General features: G+C 34.2%; 1 protein-coding gene and 2 long non-coding RNA genes across 7 annotated transcripts in view; 1 reads left to right on the top strand and 2 right to left on the bottom strand.

The window, feature by feature from the left end:
* Positions 1-27,107, bottom strand: part of LOC126915553 (dual specificity calcium/calmodulin-dependent 3',5'-cyclic nucleotide phosphodiesterase 1-like) — a 212,929-nt gene that overhangs the window by 100,889 nt on the left and 84,933 nt on the right. The gene's annotated exons all lie outside the window — the stretch shown is intronic.
* LOC126915559 (uncharacterized) overlaps positions 6,963-27,107 on the top strand; it is a 34,834-nt gene continuing 14,689 nt past the window's right edge. The window contains exon 1 of the long non-coding RNA XR_007710254.1: positions 6,963-7,072. This is a non-coding gene — a long non-coding RNA (uncharacterized LOC126915559). The remainder of the gene's footprint in view (positions 7,073-27,107) is intronic.
* LOC126915556 (uncharacterized) lies at positions 16,107-18,369 on the bottom strand. Its single transcript, XR_007710251.1, has 3 exons — positions 18,069-18,369; positions 17,934-18,003; positions 16,107-17,565 (listed from the first exon to the last, which is right to left on the bottom strand). It is a non-coding gene; the product is annotated as an uncharacterized LOC126915556 (long non-coding RNA).

Below are 27,107 nucleotides of genomic sequence, written 5' to 3' on the forward strand. Positions count from 1 at the left end.
CGACGAGTTTCCCTACCCTCGTGAGTACCATTCACCCTCAGGTAAACATCGAAGACAGTTTCTTTGGGAGGAAAGTCGTAGGGATCACCGATTACCCTACGGCGAATACGATTTCGATAGGGGATGTTTGGTCGAAGCGAGGGAGATTGTTTTGGGCACACTGATTAAGTTAGAAGCACCGTCGTAAGTGAATTTACAAATACCGATGCGGCCGATTGTCGGTTTAGCGAAGGGAGAAAACTCGATGACATGGAACGATTATTTCGTTTTAGGATTAAACGGTAATATCGTGATGATTGATCGTGAACCGGGTGTGTGGCGTATACGTTGAGAAACAGACGGTAGATTTCGATATTTTGGTGAAAGATCTTGCGTAGAAAATTGCATTATTACATATCTGTATATATTATATATTATGTTTATAACAATCATGTATTATATATTTATACGTTATCAGATGTTTCAGTTTCTTCGATCAAATTTTGTCAAGAAGTTCCATAGAATTATGGATTTAAGAAGATGTTGCATAAACATAGATCGTTTGAAGTTTTACTGGAATTATTTTTGACAAAAATTGAAAATACAAAGAGAATAATTTCTGGGCCTGCGAATAAGTAACTTTGTAAAAGCGATATATTAAACAAGTACCAATATTCATGACGAACTGAGACGAAGCTAAGTTAAAATGAACTTCGTATTAGCAGCAACGATTACATTTATAGTAGATTTATTTTTGTCTTACAATATTCTTTTCATATTTCGTATTTCCTAACGAACATCGCAAACATCCTATACTTATGCAACATGTTTTTTTATTCATGTCTATAGAAAATTCCATCAACATTTGGCTGGTAAAGTTGTGACACGTTGTATATTAAGCATATATCATCATATATTATACCTTTTTACGCACGACGAAGTTACTGAACATAAGAAGGGAAAAGAAAATTCAGCTCTGTCCTTACACGTTTTCGTTTATGCGATATTCGATCGTTCGATCTTCTCGCGTTCGTCTTTCTTAGCATCGTCTCTAGATATCTATCCCTCGTTTGACCCTTTCACCTTTACTGCTCCCATCTTACGCCGACAGGTAACCCGCCACTATCGCCGTAACCTTTTAGAAATTTCGCTCACTCGGAACGCCATAAAACGAGTCTGGGAATTTTCAACGGGAAATAGAGCAATGAATAAGGACGCGCAAGAAGAGAGTTAATCGCTTGTGCGCTCGGCGAGTGGAAATAAAAATGATTAATTTCTAAAGCGACGCAGACGAGAAACACGCAACCGCATGAATAATTAGAAAAGTTCATTCCCATTTCAGTCATCCAATTATTTGTTTGCGCTCCACGATCCTACCGAGATTCTTTTTTTCTCATCTACTCGTTTCCTTTTTTCCTCTCATTATCGTAGTTTTCCCTTCAACGCGTCACTTCCGCCATCGTGATTTCTCTTTGCTCCTCGACGTCTATGACACTCACTAAGCCTCGTAACACCCTTCCACATCCTCTTTTTCTATCGCGAATTATTCCCATCTCTTCGGGCTGAAAACTAAACTTTATTTCCAAACGCGTAATGGGAAATGTTTAGCATTTAATTGTGTTCTTTGTCTTCTCCTCTCTCCCTTCCTTAACATTATGCCCCGTTCCATTTGTAAACGTCTGTCACGTTCGAGTTAATTGAAATTAACAGTCGTTCGGTCTCCCCTGTAAAACTGCGCCATTGATCGAGTGAATTTCCCAAATGTAATTTAAATTTGGCAGTGAATCTGATCGCAGCTATCGACTTTCTCGACACCTCCAACGTTTCGCGCCGATGTACTTCCATAGTTTCGCTACCGTATTGCGATAAAATGTTTCGCGTTGGTCGCCATAGTTATCCGCCCACTAACCGCGCTCCAACATCTCCTTCCACCCGATCCTCTTGGTTTATGTAAATTTAGCGCGATTAACTCTATTTCGTCAGTGTCCTTAACTTCCCTTCTAGGTCTAATGCAAACAGAACGACCGGATAACGAACAATTCGGTACATATTTCGAAGGATAGCAACTCAACGAGAAACAGAAATTGAATTCTCCCGCATGACACGAGGTCTCTCGAGGACCATAATTTTCTAACATTTTATCATTAGTGTTATTTGCATACATAACACGGGTGAGTTTCTTTTCAATGTATTATTAGTACTATTGTTAAATTTCTATAAACTCATCAATTTTGACAAAAATTATAGCGTTTTCTACGCTTGATGAAAACATTTTTCACGCTAATAACATTATTGCAAATTGCAGAGAGAGAGAGAGAGAGAGACAGGATTCGATAAAAGGTTCGAGTTAGCAGCGAGAACTTTTTCCACGGGTAATGTCCTTAATTCGATTCCTATGTCACATTTATAGATTCCCCCGTTAATGTACTCTAATATACACGGCAGAAGAACTTAATCTTTTATCTACCGTCACGTGACAGCGCTCTTGCTTCTATCGCTATCTACAGAACAACCCTTTAAAGGCAGAATGTATTTTACACTCCACATGTCGCGTTCCTTCGCTTATACCGATAGATAAATTTACGCTTGGAAGGATTTAATTTAGGTCAGACATAAATCGACCTAGGTCGCGTAATTACCAATACAGAGGCTTCAGATATTCTCTGTTGGCCGCCTAAAATCCTCGATTCGAGTACCTCGGTTAGACGCCTTTCGTAAATCCCCTTCATATTACGACTTCAAGTAGGGAACATTTCAAATTCAAACGCAGTACGCAGCTACATCTGTTTTACACGGTAGCGTTACGCTCGCGGAAACCTCAGCCCACAGAGGGAAGTATATAGAGTCTCGCCGCGTCCAACGAACCGTTCCAACTCCCCTTCGACACTAGCTCCAACCTCGAGTGGCAAACCCTTGCTTCGTCATGCCTCACCAACGACGCTATCGTGGATATCCTTCATGCTTCCCCCATATACCCTCTATGCTATATCTCATACTGTGGCCCATCTTCATCTTTGCACGATCTAGAGTATACGCCTTAGGACGAGTGTGAGCGAGATGACTTCAAATATCCATAAAGCTTATTCCAGAGGGATAGTAAATTAGTCAGCAAATACTCTGCTTCCAACCGTGAGACAGAGATATGCTTCCAGTAGTTTCGGTCGAGTAATGGCTGATTCGGTCGCGAAGGTATTTATGCGACTAGAAATAGGAAGCACTGTGAAGAACATCGGGAAGATGCGTAAGAGGGGAAGCAATTTTCCGCGTGAAAAATTCGTTGAACGGTGTAGCGACGTTGATATATCGTCGTAGGACGTACTGGGAATATAAGTAACGTCGAACCGGGGATGTTTCGTCATTTTTATCGCGCTACGTCCTGAATATGCATGATATGCATGAGCGTCGTCCAATTCCGATTGTTTCCATTACGAAACGTTTGTTAGTGACTCAGTAAAACTGAATGGCTTGGGAAAATATTACGTTGCAATTAATGTTGATTTGAAGAATAATATTTTATCAAGCTTATTGTACCATTACGTACCTATATTCTGTTCTGCTAGAAGAGGATTTTTGCTTCGAATACAATGCATTCCTAATACTGACATATCACGTTTGTGTTTATATTCGTTTTTATTGGCACATATTTTGTACTTTATTGTATTATAAGAAATTGTGGATTGTGAAGATTGTAAATTTATATAAATAGCGTTGAAGTGTATAATATGATAAGCAGATTATAAATTATTTTTCTAGAATGGCAAAACTATTTGATTTTTGCAGTATATGATTTAATATTTCTGAAAATTAAAAGAAATTGCGTCAGTCATAATCTAGCTAAGTTCTGCAGAAAATTTCTTATTCAAATAGATGCGAGGATTATTTTACATTCATCGCATGCGTCTCTGACATTCTATTCGTCTCTACATATAATACTTCTTCCACAGGAATAAAATCGCACACGCATGGTTTTAATTCATAACTACTTCTTATCTCGCTTCATGAATAATTTCCTTCGTTAGACATTGAACATCAAGGACGGAAAAGAATTAACCTGTTAAAAGGATCCTCGTAAATTCATATATGGTTTAATATACATAATTTATAGCTTCCTACCAGTTTAATGTACCTTCCTGTCTTAATTTCTTCCAATCAATAAAAGTTTATAATTTTCCTGCCTCTAAAAAAATATTAAGTAATATAATATTTTCTTTAATTCATCTCTTATTTTCTTCCATTATACTATAATAACTTCTGATATCAATGTTTGTACACTTCTACCTTACCTTCCTTACTGCCATACTCATATATTTGATTTTTAAAGCAAATTCTCGTTTCATGCTTAATTTCGTCGGGTTCACAACTTCTCATTTCTGCAGTCTTACACGAGAATGGAACAAATGCATCTCATACTATTCTTCAAACACTATGCATACTTACTTCGTTTCAATTTTCTTTGAAATAAACCTCGGGTTGCTGCAGTAGCTTTAGGCTACATTTGCTTATTATACAGTCATATTAAGTTTCATCGTGTTAATGTTTTATTGTTCGTTGTATTAGTATTGATCGTAGTTAAGTTGCATCGAACTTTTCCATTATTTAAAAAATGTGACCTCATACTTTGCATTAACAATTTAATTTTACGACTCCTTTCCATCTATTTCTTAACTGATCCCTCTGCAGAGAATGTTAGTCCTTAGAGCTTATGAAGTCAGTAAGTACGTTTGACATTTAACTACGATTGGTCTTGAAGCGAAATATTCTCAGGGCGATGACAAATAAACCATCACTAGCATGTTCTTTTATTTATAGCTTTACCATACGCTGGATAAATGCCGTTGCAAGCTTGTACCTCTACCTTTTTTGAACTCGTACAGCGACACACATGATTTCATTCTTTGATATTTCCCCACTTCGATTATTGGCATAAAATAATCAAAAAGCCATCGTCCTTTTATATATTATCGAAGTATGACGTCTGTAGTTATTCTGTAGAATTAGTTTCTATTGAACACCATCATATTTTATTTCATGTAATGCAAGACCGGCAAAATTTGTCTATCTATCTAATACATTGGTATAACCAACAGTTTCAATGGAATAGTTTTTTATCATTTGTTATCACTAAACAGAAAATGTTTATGGAAATTTATATTTTCATAAACATAACTAAAGAAGTGAAACATAAGCAAAAATTCATCTCGAGTACCGAATATCGTAATGAATGTTCTATTCTATATATTTTCATATTCAGTGTACATTTTGTATATTTTTGCACTTTTACGTATTAATTATGATTACTTCCCCTTTTAGAGAGTTTCCATTTTTACACGGGCATCTAGATTAACACATGAAAAAAGGAGATTTCAATATCATGAATTTATTATAATGCCAATAACGAATTTCAGAGTGACTGAATGATGTGAATAAGAAGTTATCGAGCTTGGAAATCTCCACTGGTCGGATAGCCGCGTACAAGCTCGGAAAAATGAGTTTCTCGAAGCTTTGTGAAAGAGCTTTAAGCCGCGGAAGGTTTTCTCTTCACGATAATAGTATCAATGTCTCGTTTTTTCTTCAAGGAAATTCCACGATTGAATCTTACCTCTATCGAAGCTTTAAGTAAAAATTATTTTCAATATCAAATGAATAGGTCAGTTCTTAATTATACTTAACGATTACCAAGCTTTGTAATACGAAATGCTTTTATGTAGTATTTGTAACATTATCGTTTGAAGAAAATGAAGAGATGGGTCAAATTATCGTGGAATAATAATTGATGACGTTAATTGCAAATAGCAAGTAACCTAAAATATATTTGTGTTTCATTACAATATTCGTTAAATCAATGGTTTACGCAGCTACAATTCTACTAATGCAATAACCAAGATAAAATTAAAAATGAAATAACTTTACCGTGATCCTCCACTTGTTTTAGGTCGTTGCATTCATTTTTCTCAAAATTATATTTTTCATATAAAACATTCAAACATGACAGAATATAACATCAGTTAAGGATTTCGCTAGCGTTGTATTATTTGCTGTTTCATAATTGAAAATTTATGTACGTTAATATTAATTAAACGAAGTAATGCATTAATTAAATCTCGTATCACGTTTCAGTGTGCATGGACAATGTTACTATGAAAGTTGCAAACTGTTGAAGTATATTTTCCTTAAAACTCCAATTAATTATACATTTTAAATAGCGGTAGATTTGAAAATACTTGATAACTTACTGTTAACGATCAAATTTATATAAGTTTTACAGATATAATAATTTTAACCTAAAGTAAATAAAGTTGGAAACAAATCTAAAAGTATACATATTGGGTTGGCAACTAAGTGATTGCGGATTTTGTCATTATGTGGTATTGACAAAATCCGCAATCACTTAGTTGCCAACCCAATACTAACTATAATATAAGATATTTAGCGTAAATATACATTTTGCAGAGATCGTAAATGTTGTTCAGTATATTAATAATTCTCAATATTCAGTAGGATCATTTTTTAAATTCACATTTAAAATTACTAATCATACCTTGTATTTATGTTTTACTATGTTTGGGGTTAGGTTGTAACTTGCATATAAATATCCACGCTGTTTCAATCCTGTGAATATCATCATGACAGTCGTATCTCGTTATAGCGCTAATGAAATGAAAATATTCTAAACAGTTCGTACAATATATACATAACAATCCTGTACGGTAAATCTTCGAATATTATTAAATAATATAATCCACTGTGGATTTAACGCCCTATCATTCTCTACGATGCGAAATCCGGAGGAATCCGAAGTTCAATGACGTCACGTCCGACTATAGCCGAGGGGCCCCGAACTTAGAAAAGCGCGCCAATAATCTCACTGTTACACGAGTCCTCAGGCAAGCCAGTCACGTCGTTCACCTACGTTAAACTTGACAGTGAATCATATTTACGAAAGTTTTTATTCGAGAGGTGTGAAAATACGTCTTATTCTGAATAAGTTACCGACTAATGTGCAATGTAGTACGAGTTACGTCGCTCCAAGCCGTAGTACTCCACGTTCCATATTCCTTCCATATCCACGATCACCAGTTCGCCATTTTGTCCGGTATTGAACAATATTTTATCTTATTTTCTTACAAATTTATTTGTAGTTAGTTACCTAATGAATACGATACCATTAATGATGTTATATTTATATATATATATATTAGCTAAAATTTAATGTGTTTGAGTAAGCTTATATAAAATTGCATGTTATCGAAAAAGAATTGAAATCCTTTGTGTATACTGTGTATATAATGTTTGTTTCTTTCGTTGCTTTCTTACGCTCGACCTTGTTACTATTTTTAAAAGAGTATCACATTTGAAGCATCTACATTGGTCGATTGAAAAAATAAACAATGTAACTTGTATGTTTATGTCGCGTGTATACGTCGAAGTGAATAAAAAATGTATCACCGTGACAATAACACATTCAGGTTATTAGACTACAACTAGACACAAAAATTTGAAGATTAAGAACTCGCTTCCGATTGTGTTCATTGTGTTGTGTACATATATCATTCCGCGTCTTATAAGTAGGATTAGTATACAGAGTACTACAATGAATAGCAACTCGAACAGAAAATATTTATTGGAAAGAATGCTTATGTCAAAATAATTACTGATCTGTTCATGAATATATATATATATATATATATATATATATATATATATATATATACATGAATATATATATAAAATTAATATGTAATATATATATATATATATATATATATATTATACATTAATTTTTTAGCTATGTAGTTTAGATATATTGTAGTTATAAATCATATAGAATTTCTATAAATATGTGTTATTTGATAGATAAACGAGAGAAATTACACAAACTTATTTATATTTTTCTTACGATATTTTCTTCTGTTAACTTCCTATTACTTTAAAGTCATTTGAATCCTTTCTTTAATGAGATACAAAGAAATACATATATAACCATACCATTTAGAAAAGAGAAACCTTTTAAAATCTTTTTACGCCATTGTATTCCATAAATAATAATAAAGAATTGTTCCGCTAGCAAAAGTTTAGATAGCAGAGCAATCTAAAAGCTGCTCACTTCGAAAGAAATAAAATCGAAATATATATATGGCTGTAACAGAAACGAATAATGTCTAAATCATAAATGAAAGAAACGTTCTTTGTATCATGGACAAATGAAGCGCTATTGGTGTGTTATTGCCCCATGAGGATAAGAAACGAGCCCTCGTTTCCTTAATTGTCCGATGGTCGGTCGAGGGTTCCGGCGATGAAGTTCCCAGATCCTTACTAACGAAACTGGGAACGCGTGAAAAGGTACTCCGAGTGGAAATATCGACCGGAATTATCTTCGGAGTTCGGTTTAACGAGTGCGGAAAACTACGCTTCCCGCAGGATAGAATAATTTAAAAGCATGGTCGAATATTTGCGCGTGAGTTTCCTTCTGACGAATAGATCGTAAAATAAACTACGCGTAAGCCGTTGAGCTTACCAAAGCTGTCTTAAGGGTCTGGAAATAATATCGTTTGCCCAACATACAAAAGATATAATAAATATCGATTTGATCAGAATTAGATTAGATTATTTTAATTCGTAAGTTTTCTTAATTAATCCTCCACCATAGCTATTTGGGGATATTTTGTCCATTTCTGTCTCTATCGATACAAAACGATAGATTTCCAGATTTTATTAATCAATATATATAAAATATATTCTTTCCTTATTTATATTAGAAATTACGAGTTTCCTATTACATTTTATTATTTTAGCAAACAGCAAAATGATTAAACTTCATGATAGGAAAATTGAAAAATGGTCCAAGAATTCCACCAGTTGTATGATCAATTATAATATTTTGCACGTACAATTTTTGTTAAAAATTCAACTTCTTTTTCTATTGTCAATACAATTTCAAATCCGATTACCAAGTTCTCCTTGAACGTTATTCCCGTTGCCACTCGCGAAATCCTAAATCATTTTAAACGCGTCTCTACAAACCTAACAAGCGTGACATAACCACGTTGAGTTTTCTCGATTTTTCCATATGCTAATCGCCGTATGCAATCGTGTGATCGTACAGATTGCATGGAATTGCGCTTCGCAAAAATAAGGTTAGCCTTTTAGACGGGGAATCCTCGAGGTTGGAAACGCCAAACGATCGTAACCTGAGGCACCGCGATATCCATGTAATGACGACGTCAATGTTTTTATGCTGTCAGTAAAAGACACGATCCTAGATAATGCATCGTTCCTCCATTTATCATAGGTCGCGCTTAATGGAAAGTACTGCGGCCACTATGTACCTATCAATTAATACCTGTATACTCGTTAAACAAGCGGAAGTGAAACGTAGCGATGTAGATTAAACGTGCCATTATACGGAACCTCCTTGTCTACGCCTATTTTCTTTGTTCGAGGAGGATTAAAAATCGAATCTTTGGTAATGTACAGTAAATCGGATATAATCTTTTTTATTTTGGTCGTAAGAAGGGCGAAGGGAGGAAAGGAATAATTAAATGCAGAAATGACAAATAAAATAAAGGGCGATAGTATCAGTAATTTACGATAATTAAACGAGCAGCCAGCTTAGTGAAGAATGAAACAACTGTTTGTTTTTTCATTCTGATTATTAAGTTAGGAAAAATACGAGATATAGGTAAAAGAAATCAAGATAAAGACTAGCATGGATGTTTGAAATTGAAATTTTAGTCGCGCAGTATTTTATTACGTAACTTTAAAATTTCGCGTCATCTTCCTAAAATTTCGCATCACAGCATTTACATATCTACGCTAGATTAGGATGTTCTGAAGTCCGTGCAAAAAATAGTACAAAATCTACATAGCATACAAGTACGATTCTTTCAAATATACACATTGTTCCATTTATCTTAAATTCGTTTACATCTTGTTTTTTTTTTTTTTTTTTTTTTATTTATCAATGTAGAAGATTTTGTCAGGACAGAGTTTGTTGGTTGAAAATAACAAATATTACGATGTCTGATCTTTTTCTCGAAGCCCATTTTTTCCAGTTTTCTTCGAGCTGAGTGTCATTTTTTTAAGTAGAACTACATTTATCTTTATTCGTCGAACGATGCGTTTCTTACACAAGAAAAATATCAGCTAAGCATAGTTCGTTTTCTATTTTATATCTCTTCATCCTTTCTATTTTATGTCCACGATCTTTCATTACATAACATCTCGACAATTCGATGCCTCGAATCTGTTGCTTTGCCATTATTCTTGCTACACTCAAAATCTACACGGCTTATCCAGCGAAACAAGAGACACTAATATTCTTTAAAAGCCGTCTTACAATATTGTCTGCACGGAAAGCACTTTCACGTTTGATGCATAGGCCATAAACGGAACGACTGTTGTGCTTTCAACCTATCAACGCTGAGGAACGCGGACTTGCAAGCCAAGAACGATCCAAATGGCCAACTCTGAGTAATATCGAATAATGACGGGTTGGAGAAAAAAAATCGTGAAATGCGAATAACATCTAGAGAATTTAATATAAAATCCAACACCTCGCTTCGAAACGAGAGAAGTACGCAGCAAAGAACCACAGAAATGTGGATGAATATTTTTTCGCGCTTATTTCGAAGAATTTTCCTAGAGTAGGAAATTCTATTCTCCAAAAAAAGGGATGCAAATGATCGATCGATCGATGATCAAAACACTAAAAACTATCTAAGTCTACGCTCTTTTATTATTTTCTTTTTCTCTTGATCCATAGAACATAAGGGTATTGTGTAGAAAATGAAGCTTTTTCGTTCATAAAATCTACGATATTCCTTTCCATAATTACAATGTACATTCAATAGAATCCAGTAACGTAATTCGATTAGAAAGTAACGTTATATTAATGCAATTTCTTCCTTAAGGGGTTAACTTGTTAAATAGATTATTCATCGATGAGAAACTCCTTGTTTGGTAAAATGTTAAAGGTTAACGAAGGTAAATACAATAATGTGTTTTCAGTACATATATAGCGGTGTATTCAAAGGAAAAGAACAAAAATATGTGGAAAAGGTAATTGGTCTTTTTCAATTAACAAATTGAATCTGTAGAGTTACGGTTTTATCGATTACATTTTGTTGATATTGTAATTAGCAAATCTATCGATATTTTTAATAATGTACGAATATGTTAGACTAGGAAAGATGTTCTAAGTGTAATTAATTCTCTAAGCGGGAATTCAAAGATAAATTTACGAGCATGTGGCGCCATTGATATTAAAATTTCCCGCGTCACCACTTTATCCACTGCTGAGCGTGCTAAAATACGTGGAACAGTTTCAACGAATGTTCTTAGGAATTGTAAAGACTTTTATGAATTCTCTTTATCCGTAAAAAAAAAGCAATGTCAAAAAGTCGTGCAGAGACTGAGAGTATTACCTCGTTAAATATTCGTGTTTGGATATGGTGCTCGGCTTGATTCAAACAATTTCATCGATGTGCTGGTTTCCGGCTTAATTTCAAGTCACTTACGCAATTCAAACGAAGATCACTAGTCTTCTCTCGTCGTTACTTCTATTTAATTGGAGCGATCGTGTTGCAACAATGGTTGTACGTCCAGTAGGATGATTTACTGGGTTTTATTACAGAAAATATTTGCAATGTCATTTCCTCGTTACTTGGTCGATGTATGTCGTTGAAATTATTTCCTCTACAAATAGATACTGCAACGCCAAGCAGGAAATATATATTTTGTATGATTATTTTTTATTCTCATATGAAATGCTGTCTTCGACGAAAATAATTTATTATTATCAAGTTCTCTTAATCCTGAATTTTCTTTCTACAAAGATTGTGAAAATTTTTCCCTACTCGATGTTCAAATTGAATACGTCAATTACATTTGTATCTTACTATTTATTATACCAATTGTCTTTACAATAGAGTAATGGTAATTTTAAAAATAATGCAATCAGGCATCAAAAGATATAACAAAATCATTTTGTCGATTTTGTTTGTTTTTGAATGTTATTCAAACGATTTGACGTCGTACTTTTGTCTCTTTTAGTCTTATTGTCTATCCTAATTGTTCTATTCATCGTGACGGTACCGAAAATAAAATAAAATAAATTGTCCAATTTCGTTGGAATCGACGCATATTTTGCTCGATAAAAGCAGGTTTGCGTATCAATGCGCATGCGACGAACTCGCGCGTTCTACGCGCCATTTATCTACCCGATATCGGATTTAAGATATGCAAAATAAAATGAACGCGAGTAGATTAACGAGACACGTTTTATATCTCGTGTATTGATCCACACATCAGGTAGAAAGAAAAGTGTAATATTTTTCTAAATATCGTTCGCCCTGTGTCTTCGAAGTGGATGTTGTAAGGTCGACGTCGACCTGGCTAATCTACTGTACTGTCAAGACTTCACGTGAGTCAACATGCAAATCTGCGGAGTTCCGAGTGCACCGTCCAAAGTAGAATAAGCATACGTGTTTATGTCGGCTCGTTGCTCGCATGTTAAGTACGGGTATCCGCTTGAAGGCTTGAACATTTTCGAAATAGCTCCAGGTACCGTGTTTATGCATTTATGCTAAACATATATATATATATTGAATACCAAAGAAAGGAAAACAAACGTGAAAAATAAATCATACAATTATGGTATACATATTTATGTAACATTAAAACAATGTGGTAAAATGTATATTAATTTATCGAAATGAGGCGTATATAGATGTACATATTAACAATATTGAACAACAATAATACGAATGTTAATGCTACCAATAAATGTGTAATAATAATTTAATAATATTGTAATGATTTATGTTATTTAAATTAATATGCAGGCACTATTTGTACGATAAGTGTTGAGCAACCGTATGCCTATAGCTGGTGTACAATTGTTACGACGTAAGAGGATACAAAAAATAAAAGAATAAAAATGGTAAGAGGTATACACAAATTGGCCTCATCTATCGTGGAGCATGAAATAAATCTCGTAAGTGATTTACGAGTGCTGCAATTAAATACGAGTGGTTATTGTTTGCAATGCAAACAACGCGAAACAATTATCAACGGGACGATTACGATTTTCCTTTTTTTTTTTCTTTTCATTTTATTTCGATCAGTTTTTATCTGAATGGTATCGTTTCGATCAACGATATCAATTTATTTCTCTTACTCGAAATATTGGACATTCTCGATAACGTTTGCTTCATAAATATAATCGAATAAAGTTACACAGGATTTCCTGCACTTTATTAATTCTATTGAACGCTTGAAATACGTGTATTTATGTAAATCACGTGGAAATGATGCACTTACTGCAGCCCTACGTGTATAGCGGGTATATTACTTGTGTATATATGTACGTCCGTGAAAGCGATTACGATTATGTGTTCGCCAATGTACACTAATTTTCGTTCAGTCAACATAAATATTAAATGTAACTGTGGGAGAGAGATCTCGATTGATTTCCCTTTTGAGTAATGTTCGATTAACTCGTGACATCGATAAGACGGAGATATCAAGGCGATCGTGGGAGAAATTAATTTGTCGAGACTACGACATTTGAATAATTCCGTAGAAAATATTGGAATATGCCGTACACTCTTAATTTGTCGAGACTCTGACGTCTGAATAATTCTGTTAAAATGTTGCTTGAAAATATCCTGAGAAATAGGATTTATCAGTTGATTTATCGAGCAGATATGTATATTCCTCTTTCCTAAGGGTTATTGCAACCGAAATACGTACTGCTTACGCTAAAATCGTGTAAGTTAAGCTTTAGAATTTAGGAAGCTTCTGCGACTTTGTTTCCTTCGCTAGATCATAAGAACGTTAAGCGATTATGGTTAAAGCTCGGCTTGTTACGGTTTTACGCGCTTTAAGTATTCTCATGCCAGTCGTTGCCATAAAACAGAGCCGAAAACCTCTGACCGTGCAGATTTGCTGCAGTGAAAACGTATCCCCAGCTTAATACCCGAAATGGTAGCCGCCTACGCCGACGTAACTCCCATAAATTCACGGATTTGATTCTTTCAATTTCGTCGGGCAAGTATAATTAGGTACAGTATAATTAACCGGTTTCACTCTTTTTAACTTCGATTTATCAACTATGTGTAAACCTAACAGCTTGCTTTTCATTTTCGATCGTCCTATTAAAATTCTTCTGTTCGATCATGAAACGACATTAAACTTAGGAAATTAACAAAGATACGCTTTCCACTCGTTGTGATACGTAGAACTTATCATCGATTGTACAATACATATTCGTGTCATTTCCTCTAACTTGCTATATATATTTTTAAAAAACGATAAAAGCGTAGGAAGAAAAAAATTGTTTGCGCTCTCTCATCATCGAAATTCAGTTAGACCAACCAGAAACAGCCAATCGGTGTTATTGACCAACGACAGGATACCGTCGATAGAAATTTTATTGCGTACATCGGATAAACCAGACAGAGCGGTGACGCGCGAGCGATTGTCGCATTGGAAGGCAAGCGCGGTGGTGCATTGATTCGTTCAAGTTACGACACCCTCGTCGGCGTCGTGTATGCGTCGTATACCGCTGGATCATAACGTTGTAAACGCGACGAGCTGAGTCGTCCTGCACAAAAAGGATCATAATCTATAACCGAGCAAAGCTTTATGAGAATCCATAAATATTAAACGTCAAGCAGCGTCTGCGTTTCATTCGTATCTCGACTCGCGATTACTTCCATTAACGAGAACAGCAGGAATTGGCGCGCCTACGATGATACAGCTTTCGTTCAACGATAACGCGTTACATTCATACCTAACGCGTTATTGTGTATCGGCATCGTTGCCACTGCAAGCCATCATACCACGTACAGCCCCGATAGAGTTGGTCGGTTTGTTTCACGCGAATTCCTTGCGTTCTTCATCGCGTTCACGAAACAGAAGGATAGATTTCCATGTGCACATGGTTGAATTTACAGCGCAGTTTCACCGAGGTGTCGAGCTTGAATAATTGAAACGCAAAGTCATTCGAAAACAGCAGTTTCCTCTCTGTGCTGATTTTACTATATGTATTCAAGAGACGGTATTGATGACATCGAATTAATCGAAGGCGACGGTTGTAACAATGTGCGCTGGTAGTCGATAATACCGTCTGTTTTTGCTGGTAAAAGACAATATTTAAACTTGCGGTTTGAATTAGTGCGGTACTAGATGTAAATTGCGTTTTGTAGAACGGCCGCTCCAGGTACAAACGACTTTATACGCGGTGAAATGGAATTACACGTAGGAATGTATTTACGATAGCTTTCTAGGATGAATAGGTAGGCATTTAATTAGGAATAATAAAGGAAACTAAATAACGTAGGTTTAACAGACATTCAGATGTTTGGTATTTGTTATCAATAGACTGAGGATGCTTATGCATTTATGGGGAAATTAAATGTATACAACTATGCAGAATGCATATGTAGTAGGCGAGAATATAGAAAATACCGAAAGTAAATTGCTTATTATAATGTGATATTTAGAGATTGAAACGCCCTACTTAGTTGCGTTCATATTTGTTTCCATTGGTGCTATATGATAGAATGAAACGAACTGTTAACTTTCCAAATAAATTCATATAATTTTCTATCGCCAGTGATATTAAACGATATAAATTTTTACGCGTGATCGAATGTCAATCTCTTTCGTGTACGGAGAGTTATAGATTGAGTTGATCGTACCGTGTTATTATCTTTGCCATGCAGAGAATTACGAGCCAACGCACGAATAATTTGAAACCATGAGCAGAGCGTACACCCTGATCGTATTATGTCGATACCAGGCGTGTCTAATTTGATCTTCCGCCGTCGTTTAGCTTGAAATCTTCGATAGCGCATCCGAAACCTTTTAGACAACGAAATTCTAGGTTTCACTGCAAATACGCTTCTTCCTCAACTACTGACATTTTCGATTTTCGCTTTATGGTAATTCATACGAGACATATCTCGAACTTTATTATTTTATTCTTAAGCGGATAAAAAATTTGTTTTTAAATAATATTATAAGATAATAGGATTATAAATAATAGTAATATTATAAATAAAGATAATATTATAAAGAGAGAAAGTAAGTTTCTCAGAGCATAAGGTTGCAATATTCGGTAAATTAATGTCTTGAAAACGTAAGAAATGTATATCTCAATAACATCTTCATTTAAAATCATTGAAATTATTCGCGTTGCAAGTAGGCTCGATAATTTTTCTTCGAAGAGAACTAATTTTTCTCAAAGTCGGTTCTCTATTAAATGAAGAACGATTACACGACCGTAAGAAGTATCTTTGCCTGCAAATTTCAATAAAAAGCGGGGGCATTGTTTCCCTCGTTCCTTGTCCCTTCCCTAACGTGCTCCAACATTTCTGCTTTTCTTTCCTACGTTATCGTTTACGCGGGTTCATTAATCAATAGATAAGTCTTGAGTGGTACACGCAACACCTAGTTGCGTGTATACGTAGCACCATAAAAATGTCCGTCTATGAATTAAAATAGAGCGAAAGGAGAACTAGTCACGAGAAGAATTGTATCGGACGAATTATACCGACGTTTTATTATTAATTCACGGAGACACGTACTTTCTAGAGTTCGCTAAAATTCGTTTCGATGCAAATTCTGTTCGTTTCGTTAAAATGGAACTTCAGTCGTGATTAATGTAATTAGTACGATTTGAAAATTCGCTTTTGCGTTCGAACGAATAACGTGATTAATTAAATGCGATTGAAAATTTACGAGAAATTATCAACAATTTCCATGCAGTTCCCTGTAATATCGTTGCGTATATTTCTACGGGGTTCCGACTAGAACCGCGATTGAAACAGGAGGCAACGATCAATCTCTACGTACTCTCTTCTTTACCGACCTCCACCGGAAATTACCGCAGACTCCAGCATTTCCGGTTAATCTTGCGCCATTAGCCAACGAGATACGAAAGTTGGAAAGAATTAAAAGATATTTCCTCGAACTAACACTTCATTGCCATTATATTTATTATTATATACATCGTCCTTTAACGCCTTATAATAATAATAATACGATACTAATTATGTTTCATTCATCTCTATGATATTTCCTATTGCTGATAATTCATTCTTTCGATATAACGCAAATTGTAATTCCACTTGGTTTTTAGTATTCATATGCACGTTTCAAATTGTTTTCCATGAAAGAATGACGTATTTCTGCTATACGTATTTAACCAATGCTATTTAGTTCTCTGACGATAATGTTGCTGTAAAAGCAGAAATCCAGGTTGATGAGAAGTAAGAATCGTTATTTGTTGGATACTACGTGTATTCCTAAAAGTAAAGAGTAAAAAGCTTTATTTCGGGATTTCTTGTTATGTCGCAGTCTTTCAATTCGATCTTTCTAACGACCTTCTTCATTCCACGTAAAAGATATTATCCTTCACTGGTATTTTAGGTGAAAATAAGACAATGAACGTACTCCGATTCTCAGATCTCTTTCAAGGAATGTCTCTTTATACGTAGCTTCTCGAGCTTGCAAACATTATAGGTATGTATACGGATTTGCTTTAGGTTCGTTGCTTTTCTTACTTTTCCATTCGTACCTCTTGAGACACAAACAAAGAGTTTTAAGCGTGTCATTATTTCTTAACAGAATATTTTATTAATTAGCGAAATCTCTATTACGCTAATTAATTTACGATATTTAATCTTCGTCCAAATTAGTCAATTAAATTAGGGGACCAGTTTCGATAAATACGACAATCGAAATAAAATGGAGAAATTTTTGACTTTCAAGTCGAGAAATAGTTGAAATCGTCTCGATTTTACTTGCAACTTTGCAACGATTCCAAATCGTTGCTTGAAGTTGAAGTAAAGTAGCTCGATTAATAAATGTGTAACTAGAGATTCGAAAGAATATTTAGAGTCCGATAAATCATAGCGAAACACATAAAGGAATCTTATGTTACATACTTGAATGAATTTTGATGAGGTTCTAAGAAGTCCAGAACAATTCCAGCTGTGTATAAGTAGAAATAATTACCTGTAACAAAAGGAAAACCTGTTATATACACATTTTTTAACGCATATATGACACAATTTAAATACCATTGAAAATTTTTAAACACAAGTTCCATCACATAATAATAACGTTTTCGATGACACAGAGTGATTTTCAGAAATTATTCTTTGCTAAAAATGCAAACAATTACTGAGAACGTTCGACACTGGGAGTCGTGAAACGGGTTTCAATACGGCGAAGTTGATTTTATCGCGAGAATGGCTTTTATTTCGCGATTAATTGTTCGCGTAAACTTTTTAAAGAGAGGGTCGCGATTAATGAAGCTCTAAACGCGAGTCGAGTAAACAAAAACAACGTATACCGAACGTCAAACAGGTTGTTAATAAATCAGTGTTTACCCTAAGAATAAAATATTCGCGCCTTCCCCGCCTCCTTTTTGTTTTATAATTTTACAAAGATAAAACCTTTGCTTGTTGCAAGGACGTAATTCTTCTCTTGTGTTCAGCTAATTCTGCGAACGATAAATGTACATCTGGCAGAAAGTAACGAAACTTTGTATAAGGTTTCATATATTGGCGTAACGTTAACTTTGTTGCGTTCTTTACTGCCATTTTCCATCCAATAGTATTTTTTTTGCATAACGACAGTATCATAATGAATCGTTATCGATATGCATAATTTCTCATATTCGTATTAAGAATAAGCAGCACACTTAACTAATTAAGTACCAGACACTGGAAACACTGTGTAAACAGTCTGTTTCTGTCTACTAAAACTATGTTCGTACGCAACGTTTCACTGTACTTATAAAATAACAAGATTATCAATTATAAATTGAAAATAACGAGAGATTAAACGTAAGGAATTTCGCTAAAACTCCTTTGTTCTAAATATTGACTCCCGTGAGAGGGTAATTTCTCTGGATTATATCTCAAACAGGTAACTAATTTCGTGGCTCCAATTAACTCGCGTTCACTGTAAATCAATCCGCTCGATGTGAGTACCAACCATAACGAACTCGTTAAGTCGCAGTATGTAATGGCTCGTAAATTCAGCCGTTGTAACCATGACTTTTGACACTGTGTCGTTATTTTACCGACATTAATGAACAAAGTCGTACACAGAGCGAGCGTTAGGTAACAGGACAGACGATTAATCGAATTTCTGTAGAATTCCTTTGTAAATGGTACGAAACTGTTATAACATACCAAGAACGAACATTATGTCACAAATTAACTGTATTCGCAGTTTCCTATATTAAGAGTAAATTGTGTGGCAAGTAATAGTATTTATTATTTTAATATTCGTATAATTCAATACCGAGTAATAATGTAAATTCGAAAGATATCTATAGCGCTTATCGGTAGTTTATTGCGTTTATCGTATAACGCGGTGTTTCAACATCATTTACAATGGAAATCATTTGTATACTGGTAGCGATTTCCTATCGGAATTTACACGGTTAACGGTAATTTCGATGAATGGTATGAAGATAAATATGTGGTCGGAATTGAGGAAATTTATATTTTTCTTCGACAAGACGGAAAATTTTCGTCATAAATTACTCTGCGAAGGAAGTAGTACAAGTGTCGATCGATTTAATTGTGCAGGGTAATAGACTTGGAATGTTGAGAACTATGTTTAAGTATAATCGCAACGAACAGTTTCCGTTAATGTTGACTTTTCATTTCGCTAGTATGGATTGGATACGATGTTGTTATTTGCATAGATATCTTTTATAATTTCACATAAAAGGGCATGAAATTAATCTAACGATAGATAACACATTAGTATCACTTTGTTATACTACATACGCTTCGTTTCTATCTCAATAAATATCTAAGTAGAGTTGAACGTAGAAATATCAACGTTTAGATTAAGAAAACTCTTATTATATTTGAAAATACACATAGAGAATTTAATTTTCTTGAAAAATTAATTACCTGCGGTTCTTACCCCGCAACACAATGACCCGATTGAAGACGCGCAACTAATTTTGGAACAATACGGATGATCTGGGGAAAGGATCATCTAATTTTGAAGCACGTAAATAATTAATAAGACAAGTGAGAAATGTTCACTTCGTATAGACCTTTATGAGTAAATCATTCGAGATTTGATAAATTGTACGAAATGTGTATTAAGGCAGATTTCTAATAAGATTGCAGAAATACAGAGTAATTTATTCTTACAAGCGCAATTTGTCCGGTGGTTTATAAATGAAAGCACAGATTCGTAATTAACTTTAAAGTAGAGGTACACATTTATTTTATTTATCAAAGTAACTTGATCTAAATTACGAAATAGAAAGAATAAAATGGATGGAAAAAAATTAATCGCAAGCCAAAAGATTTTTATATAAAAGATGGAATAAAAGTCTGGCCTGGAATGATCCATCCCCTTTAAATTTAATTTGTAGATCTACGTTGATAGAACATTTCCTCGTTTACTTTGATACGTATTATACATTTTAAAATTATTCAAGCCTTTATGAGATTTATCTCTACACAGGAAATATAATAAAAGTTAATAAAAGTAAATCATTGCTCCTGAGTATAATAAGAAATTATTCAGAATTCTTTTTCGACCGAATACGATTGCATTTACTCGAGCATTACGTGTTAATTAAAAAAGATGCGTTTAGCCAGCTTTTCTGGAAAACCGTGTAAATTGAAAAACAATATTTAGAACGAATCACGATATTCCTGAATAAATTCTAACGCGTTATGGTATGATTTTAAACGTTATTCTAACTGTCAAGATTTTTGCTTCGCTATAATTAGATGATCCAGAGAAAGCATATTCAAATTCGTTAAAACAAACTCCAACGCGGCAATCCAACTTTTCTCGTTTCGAATAATCATCGCACTCGTGATTAACGTCACTTCAAGCATCATGCTTCATCTGCACATGATTATGGCCAACAAAATAAATATTAATACAGAATAATTTCGTATTTGCATAATAAAGTTTTCGAAGAATCGACACTGACAACTTTTTTTTATTTTATGACTTACATTAATTTATTAATGTTTTGTTACATTATAGCGAATAGATTTCAAAATATTTTCATATTTTGTGCTTAAATTAACTTTTTTTGTTCAGCTTTATACCTTATTTCTGGGAATTAATTTAATATAATCAAATTGTAGCTGGTCATTGCTCATTGATCCGTAAGCATATTAGGATAATTAGTCTTTAGGATTAGTAGTCTTCTAGCAGTGTATTAAAAGTGATGAAATTCGCGATAATAAATTTAAATTATTAAAGAAAAATAAGTATCTACTATAGTACAGTATAAACAGCTCTTATTCGTTTGAACACTATTTCATATCGTATGATATAAAAGGAAGAATAAGTTACTCGATCCTCTTTGCAATGTTGTAAGTTTGCATTTCCTAATTTTTACTACATGCAATACTTACTTAAATGCGTTAGAGCACAAATTAAACTTTACAATAATTCATATAAAACATGTACATAAAATGTTCCAATAGAAAATTAGATTTTATACAACAGCAAATAACAACTCGATCAGCAGCGACCGATTGAGAAAGCTTAAAGTATTTCTAAATGACAGAAATTTTAATATACTTGGATTTCGCTAATCGATATTTAAATATCTAATCACTAAAAAAATATACAATTTCTCATTCTACGCATACTGTACAGTACATGAACATATTCCTATTGATGTATTTATTCGAGTATCTAAGTCCTTCAGTTCTCGAGAGGGAACAGAGAACTCTGTTATTAACAGTTCAAGCTTGTCTGCATGCAACGCTATACAACCATTATCCCGCGATAGAAGGAGAAACTAACAATATACATATATAGGGTGGTATCGATTGAAGAGCGATAGGAGGTTAGGAGAAAGGAAACTTCGACTGGCAAAAGGCTAACCCCTGTCCGTCATGTTTGAACTTTGACAACGTAAGCCTAAAGGCAACCATAGTCAGCCCCTTTTCCCGGCTAACACGTGTCTTTCCAAGTGTACACGAAAATACTGCCTCGCATCTTGTTTTCAACAATTTTATTGTAGCCGTTCTTGAGGGAGTTTTAGATATATCAACGAGGTTTCTATGTATTTTTCGACGCCTTCTGTTATACCTTACCCACTCCAGTGGAAAGATAAGAATGGCAATAATGGGGTGTTTACGTATGCTGGCACACTTCTTCTTTCTGTTACTATGTTCTTTCTCGGCCACCAACGAACAAAGGTCGAAAATATATTTGAGATTATTCAACCGTGCTTGTATACCTAAAATATGTAAATCCATTGATTTATGTATCAGCAGAGATAGTAACTGGGACGCTACGTCATCGACTTCAAAGACGATGATACTTCGATGACATTATGACTTTGGTATTACCATAATGCATCTAAATTTTATTGAATTTTCTGTGGGATAGATATTTGGATAAACAAATAATTACTACGATTAAATTACATGTTTTTAAAAGCCAGTTAACAAACGTTTGGAACAAAAATAAAAGGAGAAATGAAATTAATTTCGAGAAATATCAAAAACACTTCTCTCATATCCGACAGAATTGTTCTTCAAATGTAAACGTCTATTTTTTTCTTCCTTTCTTTTTAAATACAAACTGCAAATAGTCTGCTGAATAGGAAACAAAAAGAGCCCCACAAATTTCGTTTCATTGATTTTCTCGGCTTGCATTTGTACTTGCTCGTTGCTGCTTCCTTCCGTTACTCGTTCGTACTTTATTCGTTCGAGGCAACAAACGCGGCGAATGACACGGTTGTAACAAAAGCGTATCGCGTGAGATACGTCAGATACAACACACGAGACAAGCGAAAGCCACTCCGCGAAATGTGCCCCCCGATACGGCTTTAAGTTCAGTATGTACATTACGCTAATTAGTCTAAGAGCACCGCGAATACAGCTTGTTCCGAACACTCTGGTAATTAGATGCGACCCTACTGTTTCGGTCAATAGTTGTTACCTGCACGTAACAGCGTCAATTTGCGGTGCTCAGGCCTTCATCAGAGTTTATCGGACAAAGCCTCCGTGAAATGCCTACTAAGTAGATGTCAAGACCTTCCAAGACGTACAGGCCGACCGTACGTCGCATCAAATCTCGTAATGAACCGTTATCGAAATCTGCTGTGCCATGTTTCCGGATAGAATGATCTTTCTTATCGGAGATCAGGTTGATTTAATATCCGACAAATAAGGCATCTGGTGTTGAAACATCGTCTCTTGTAGTTAGCTGGAAAATGAAGAAGTCTGTGGAGAAAGGGAAGCATCGCGATTTTATATTTTGACTTTTATACGTCATGTTTTGACTTGTTTTACTTTGATAAGTTGGAATATTAAAATTATTAATAGAATATATACTTGCGTTACTAGCCTTTCTTTTTTAAATTACAAAAATTACACCAAGATATGAGTCTTGGTAGACTAAGATATCAATTTCCAGTATTTTTCATTGTGCAGATTTTAAACTACTTGAGATGAATATATTTAAATTTTGTTTTCGCTGAATTAACATTCTGATTTTATTTCGACTGAACGAACACTCGACTGGAGATATTTAAAATATTAGTAACGAAACGAGGCAGTAATGAGAGTTTGTGGTGGTAACCCGCACAAGCAACCCAAGACATTAAGTAGGATAAAATGTGCATAAGAAATTAGAATGAATGGCTTTACGTAATCAGTTGTAATTCTAAATTACTGCTAAGGAATAGTTGAGGAAAATAATTCGAGAAGTGGAGAGAATGTAAAATATCGCGAGTGTACATATGAAAAGGGTGAATGAAAATTTAAGATTCTATCTGCATCTTAAATTTTACTCTTAATTTTAAATAATAGAGAAGTAGAGCTACGTCGAGATTTATTGCTGAATTTTTTAAATATTTAGTATACCAATCCTACTTTACATTTTTTTTTTAATACATTTTTATTTAATGTCAGACATTATTTGAGTTTTACTTAACAACTGGTCACCGTACACATACCCCACATATTTTTTTAAACGTATTTTTATATAAAAAGAAGCGTAACAGCGCAAAGTAGACAGACACTTTCTATCGTACGAGGAAGATCCATGTACGGAATCAAAATGAAAACGTTTCGTAGAAATAGGATGAGACTGTTCACATTGCAGAGAAGTGTATTTAAGTAATAACTCTATCTAGTAGCGATGACCTACAAAGATGTATACGGAGTAACACGAGCAACTTTCTTTATAGGAAAAGACTCGCGATAATCCCACGACGCGTTAGTTTCCTTTTGCATCGCATGTTCATTTCGTTCGTAGAATTCAACTATTAAATATTATATTATCGAAATACATCTATTAAAGTTAAATTTATTACAATAATTAGTATTAGAAATTTTTCATTATCTTAATCTAATATTGATAACTTTACTTATATCTCGATTATCGCTGTATATTAATCGTAAACTTTGATACATATTTTATTTGTGAAGAAGAAACCCTTTAGGGACTTTGCGTTAACGCAATAACGGGAAGAAATAAGGACAGAAAAGTACTCGAAGCGATTGCAGTAGCAAAAATAGGATTACCAACAGCGAAGTTTGCCGCTTAGGGTTGAAAGGAAAACAGTCGATAAGAAAACAAGAAGGAAAAATTACCCCTTCGAGGCACAATTACCGACATTTTGATTTGGTGTTCCTTCTCGACCGTTTTCATTTAAGATCCTTCAGCTTTCCCGACATTCGTAGCTATCGTTACGTGTCTTATACTACGTTTTATTTTTAGACGTCTTACGATGAAAGACGCTGCAATGATAAATTTACTTTTTAGAATTTCCACTGAAATGTTTACGTTTCCCTACTGAAATTATTGTAATCGAAGTGGAAATATTTATGCAAATTCATATCCTCACGAGAAGAATGAGTAGCGTCTTAGCAAAGATTTATTTCATTTACCAAATACTGTAACGAGAATCGTATTAATATTTTATATATTCTTGCGTATTACATGCATTCCATTCGTCTTTAAATTTTCCATAAGTGAGACAAAAATTAGATAGTAGTCTAATTATAATCCTCGGAAGCTTAAAGTTTTATATCTTAAGATTTTCTATATAATTAATTATTAATTTATATATATTATGTATATTAATTTCTTCTATATACATCTATATATTAAAACGATTCGCATATTAATATTAAATGCAGGCATTTAATTAACTATTAAAAGACATTGGAATTTATTTAGAAATTATCGTTTAATTGTCAATAATTAGTTTGAAGCAAAAAGATATGAAAACGTTCTGTATAATTTTAGTAATTCTGTAAGGAAAAGGAAACTGGCAGAGATTTCGTGACCAGCGTGCATAAAATCTACATTTAACTTCGATGCTACAAGACGATTGAACTTTGCTTGAGAGCCCCTAAACGTAGGTCTTGAATGAAACTTAAACTTACATGTCTTTCACTGTGATCTTACAAATTGCTTGGTCGCAAAAAGGAAGTAAATCACGGATTGAGTTCGAGATCTAAATTACTCTATTCCACTTCTCTTAGAGATCTAGAAAAAACGTTTGAATACAATCGAACTGATAAGACATAATACCGCAAAAATTAGTTACATAGTACTACAAAAAAAAAAAAAAAAATTTAGAATAAACGTACATTTATATTGGCGAGACGATATATAGATGCAACTAATAACAAAAAAGTTGAATGTTTTAAAAATAGATTACTAAAATATCCCTATTGCAATAATTTGTAGTTTATAACATTTCTAATTCTATGATAATGAAAAAAAATTCTATAGCGCTCTAAGTTCTATGACGATAGACGAAAGTTTCCAAGAATAATCCCATAAAATAGGATTTTTCTTCTGTTCAAATAATTTCAAATATCTTTATCTAATATTTCCATGTCAAAAAATCTTGTACAACCGATTCCATTGCAAAGTAAATTCTATGGACGATGGATATCCATTCGAAATTTGTAAAGCGTGTATTGCGGTTTAACAGACATCTTTGTTCGAAGTAAATTAGCCCATTAAAGTTTAACGTCGTTATGGTTGCGACAACGACGTTGCCTGCTTGTGTATTGTGTGTCTTTTCCGATGTGCAGCAAACTACCCTTCGCTTCGAGTTTCTTGCGATTCCCAAATTGTCGTAACAAGGAAGTTATGGTCGTTAAAATTGTTTTGGCTGTCTGGCTAACAAACGCTCATAAGTCAATTAAAGCGATAGTTAAGTTTCCACAGATACTTCTGACTGCACGTTCTTGTACGGAATTTTCCAGATAGAAGAGATTTCGTAGCATAAATCGGTCAGTGATTTAACAAATCAGATGGTCAATTTCGAGAATCATAAATTATTTATAAGCGATAATATTGTTTTAATATGGTATAGAAAAATATATATAGAAATACATTTTATTGAAAAATATATATAGAAGTGGCATAATTTTACAATAGTACTTCAATCCTAGAAAATAGTTCACTTTTATGATAGATCCTTGCACGTATCTTAAAATTGATTGTTTCTTCTTAGCAAACTGGTGATGTTAAAAAAGATACTGTAGAGAAATTATGTTTAAAAACGTTTCATTGCCCGGATTTACATAAACCTCGTAAGAGATCAATAAGAAATATTATCATAATCAACATGTTATCATGTTACATATTATCCGAAGATTCTCATTGTACAATTTCTCTGCAGTAAGAACATTTCCAAGATCATGGAACCGCGACTTTATTTTTTTGGAATTTCCTGTATCTTTAATAAGAACATATGCCCGCCATCAGCATGGAATAATACCAAATGTATTTATCATCGAAATTCTTATTCAAGGCGCGGGGCCACATTCATGCCTATAAATCTGTGCTTCTCCTGTGCATTTGCATTTAACGATGCGCACAACAATACCCCGCAAACGACGCGACTTTGTTTATTCGCCTGCATACAGAACGCTAAAGCTCGCGTTCGACTTACCGTAAATAATTAAAACAGACGTTCTCGCGAACGAGTACTAAGGACCGTGACGAAAAAATTCAACATTAGCATCGGAAATTTACTTGTCGCCGTGAAAAGGTAATTTAGTGATAACGAACCAGTAGAAACGGTTCGCGAGCTAAAGTGTCGGAAATACAGATTTCGAATAGAAAGG

Source organism: Bombus affinis, chromosome 4 (genome assembly GCF_024516045.1).
Source record: "Bombus affinis isolate iyBomAffi1 chromosome 4, iyBomAffi1.2, whole genome shotgun sequence".
Lineage (NCBI taxonomy): Eukaryota > Metazoa > Arthropoda > Insecta > Hymenoptera > Apidae > Bombus > Bombus affinis.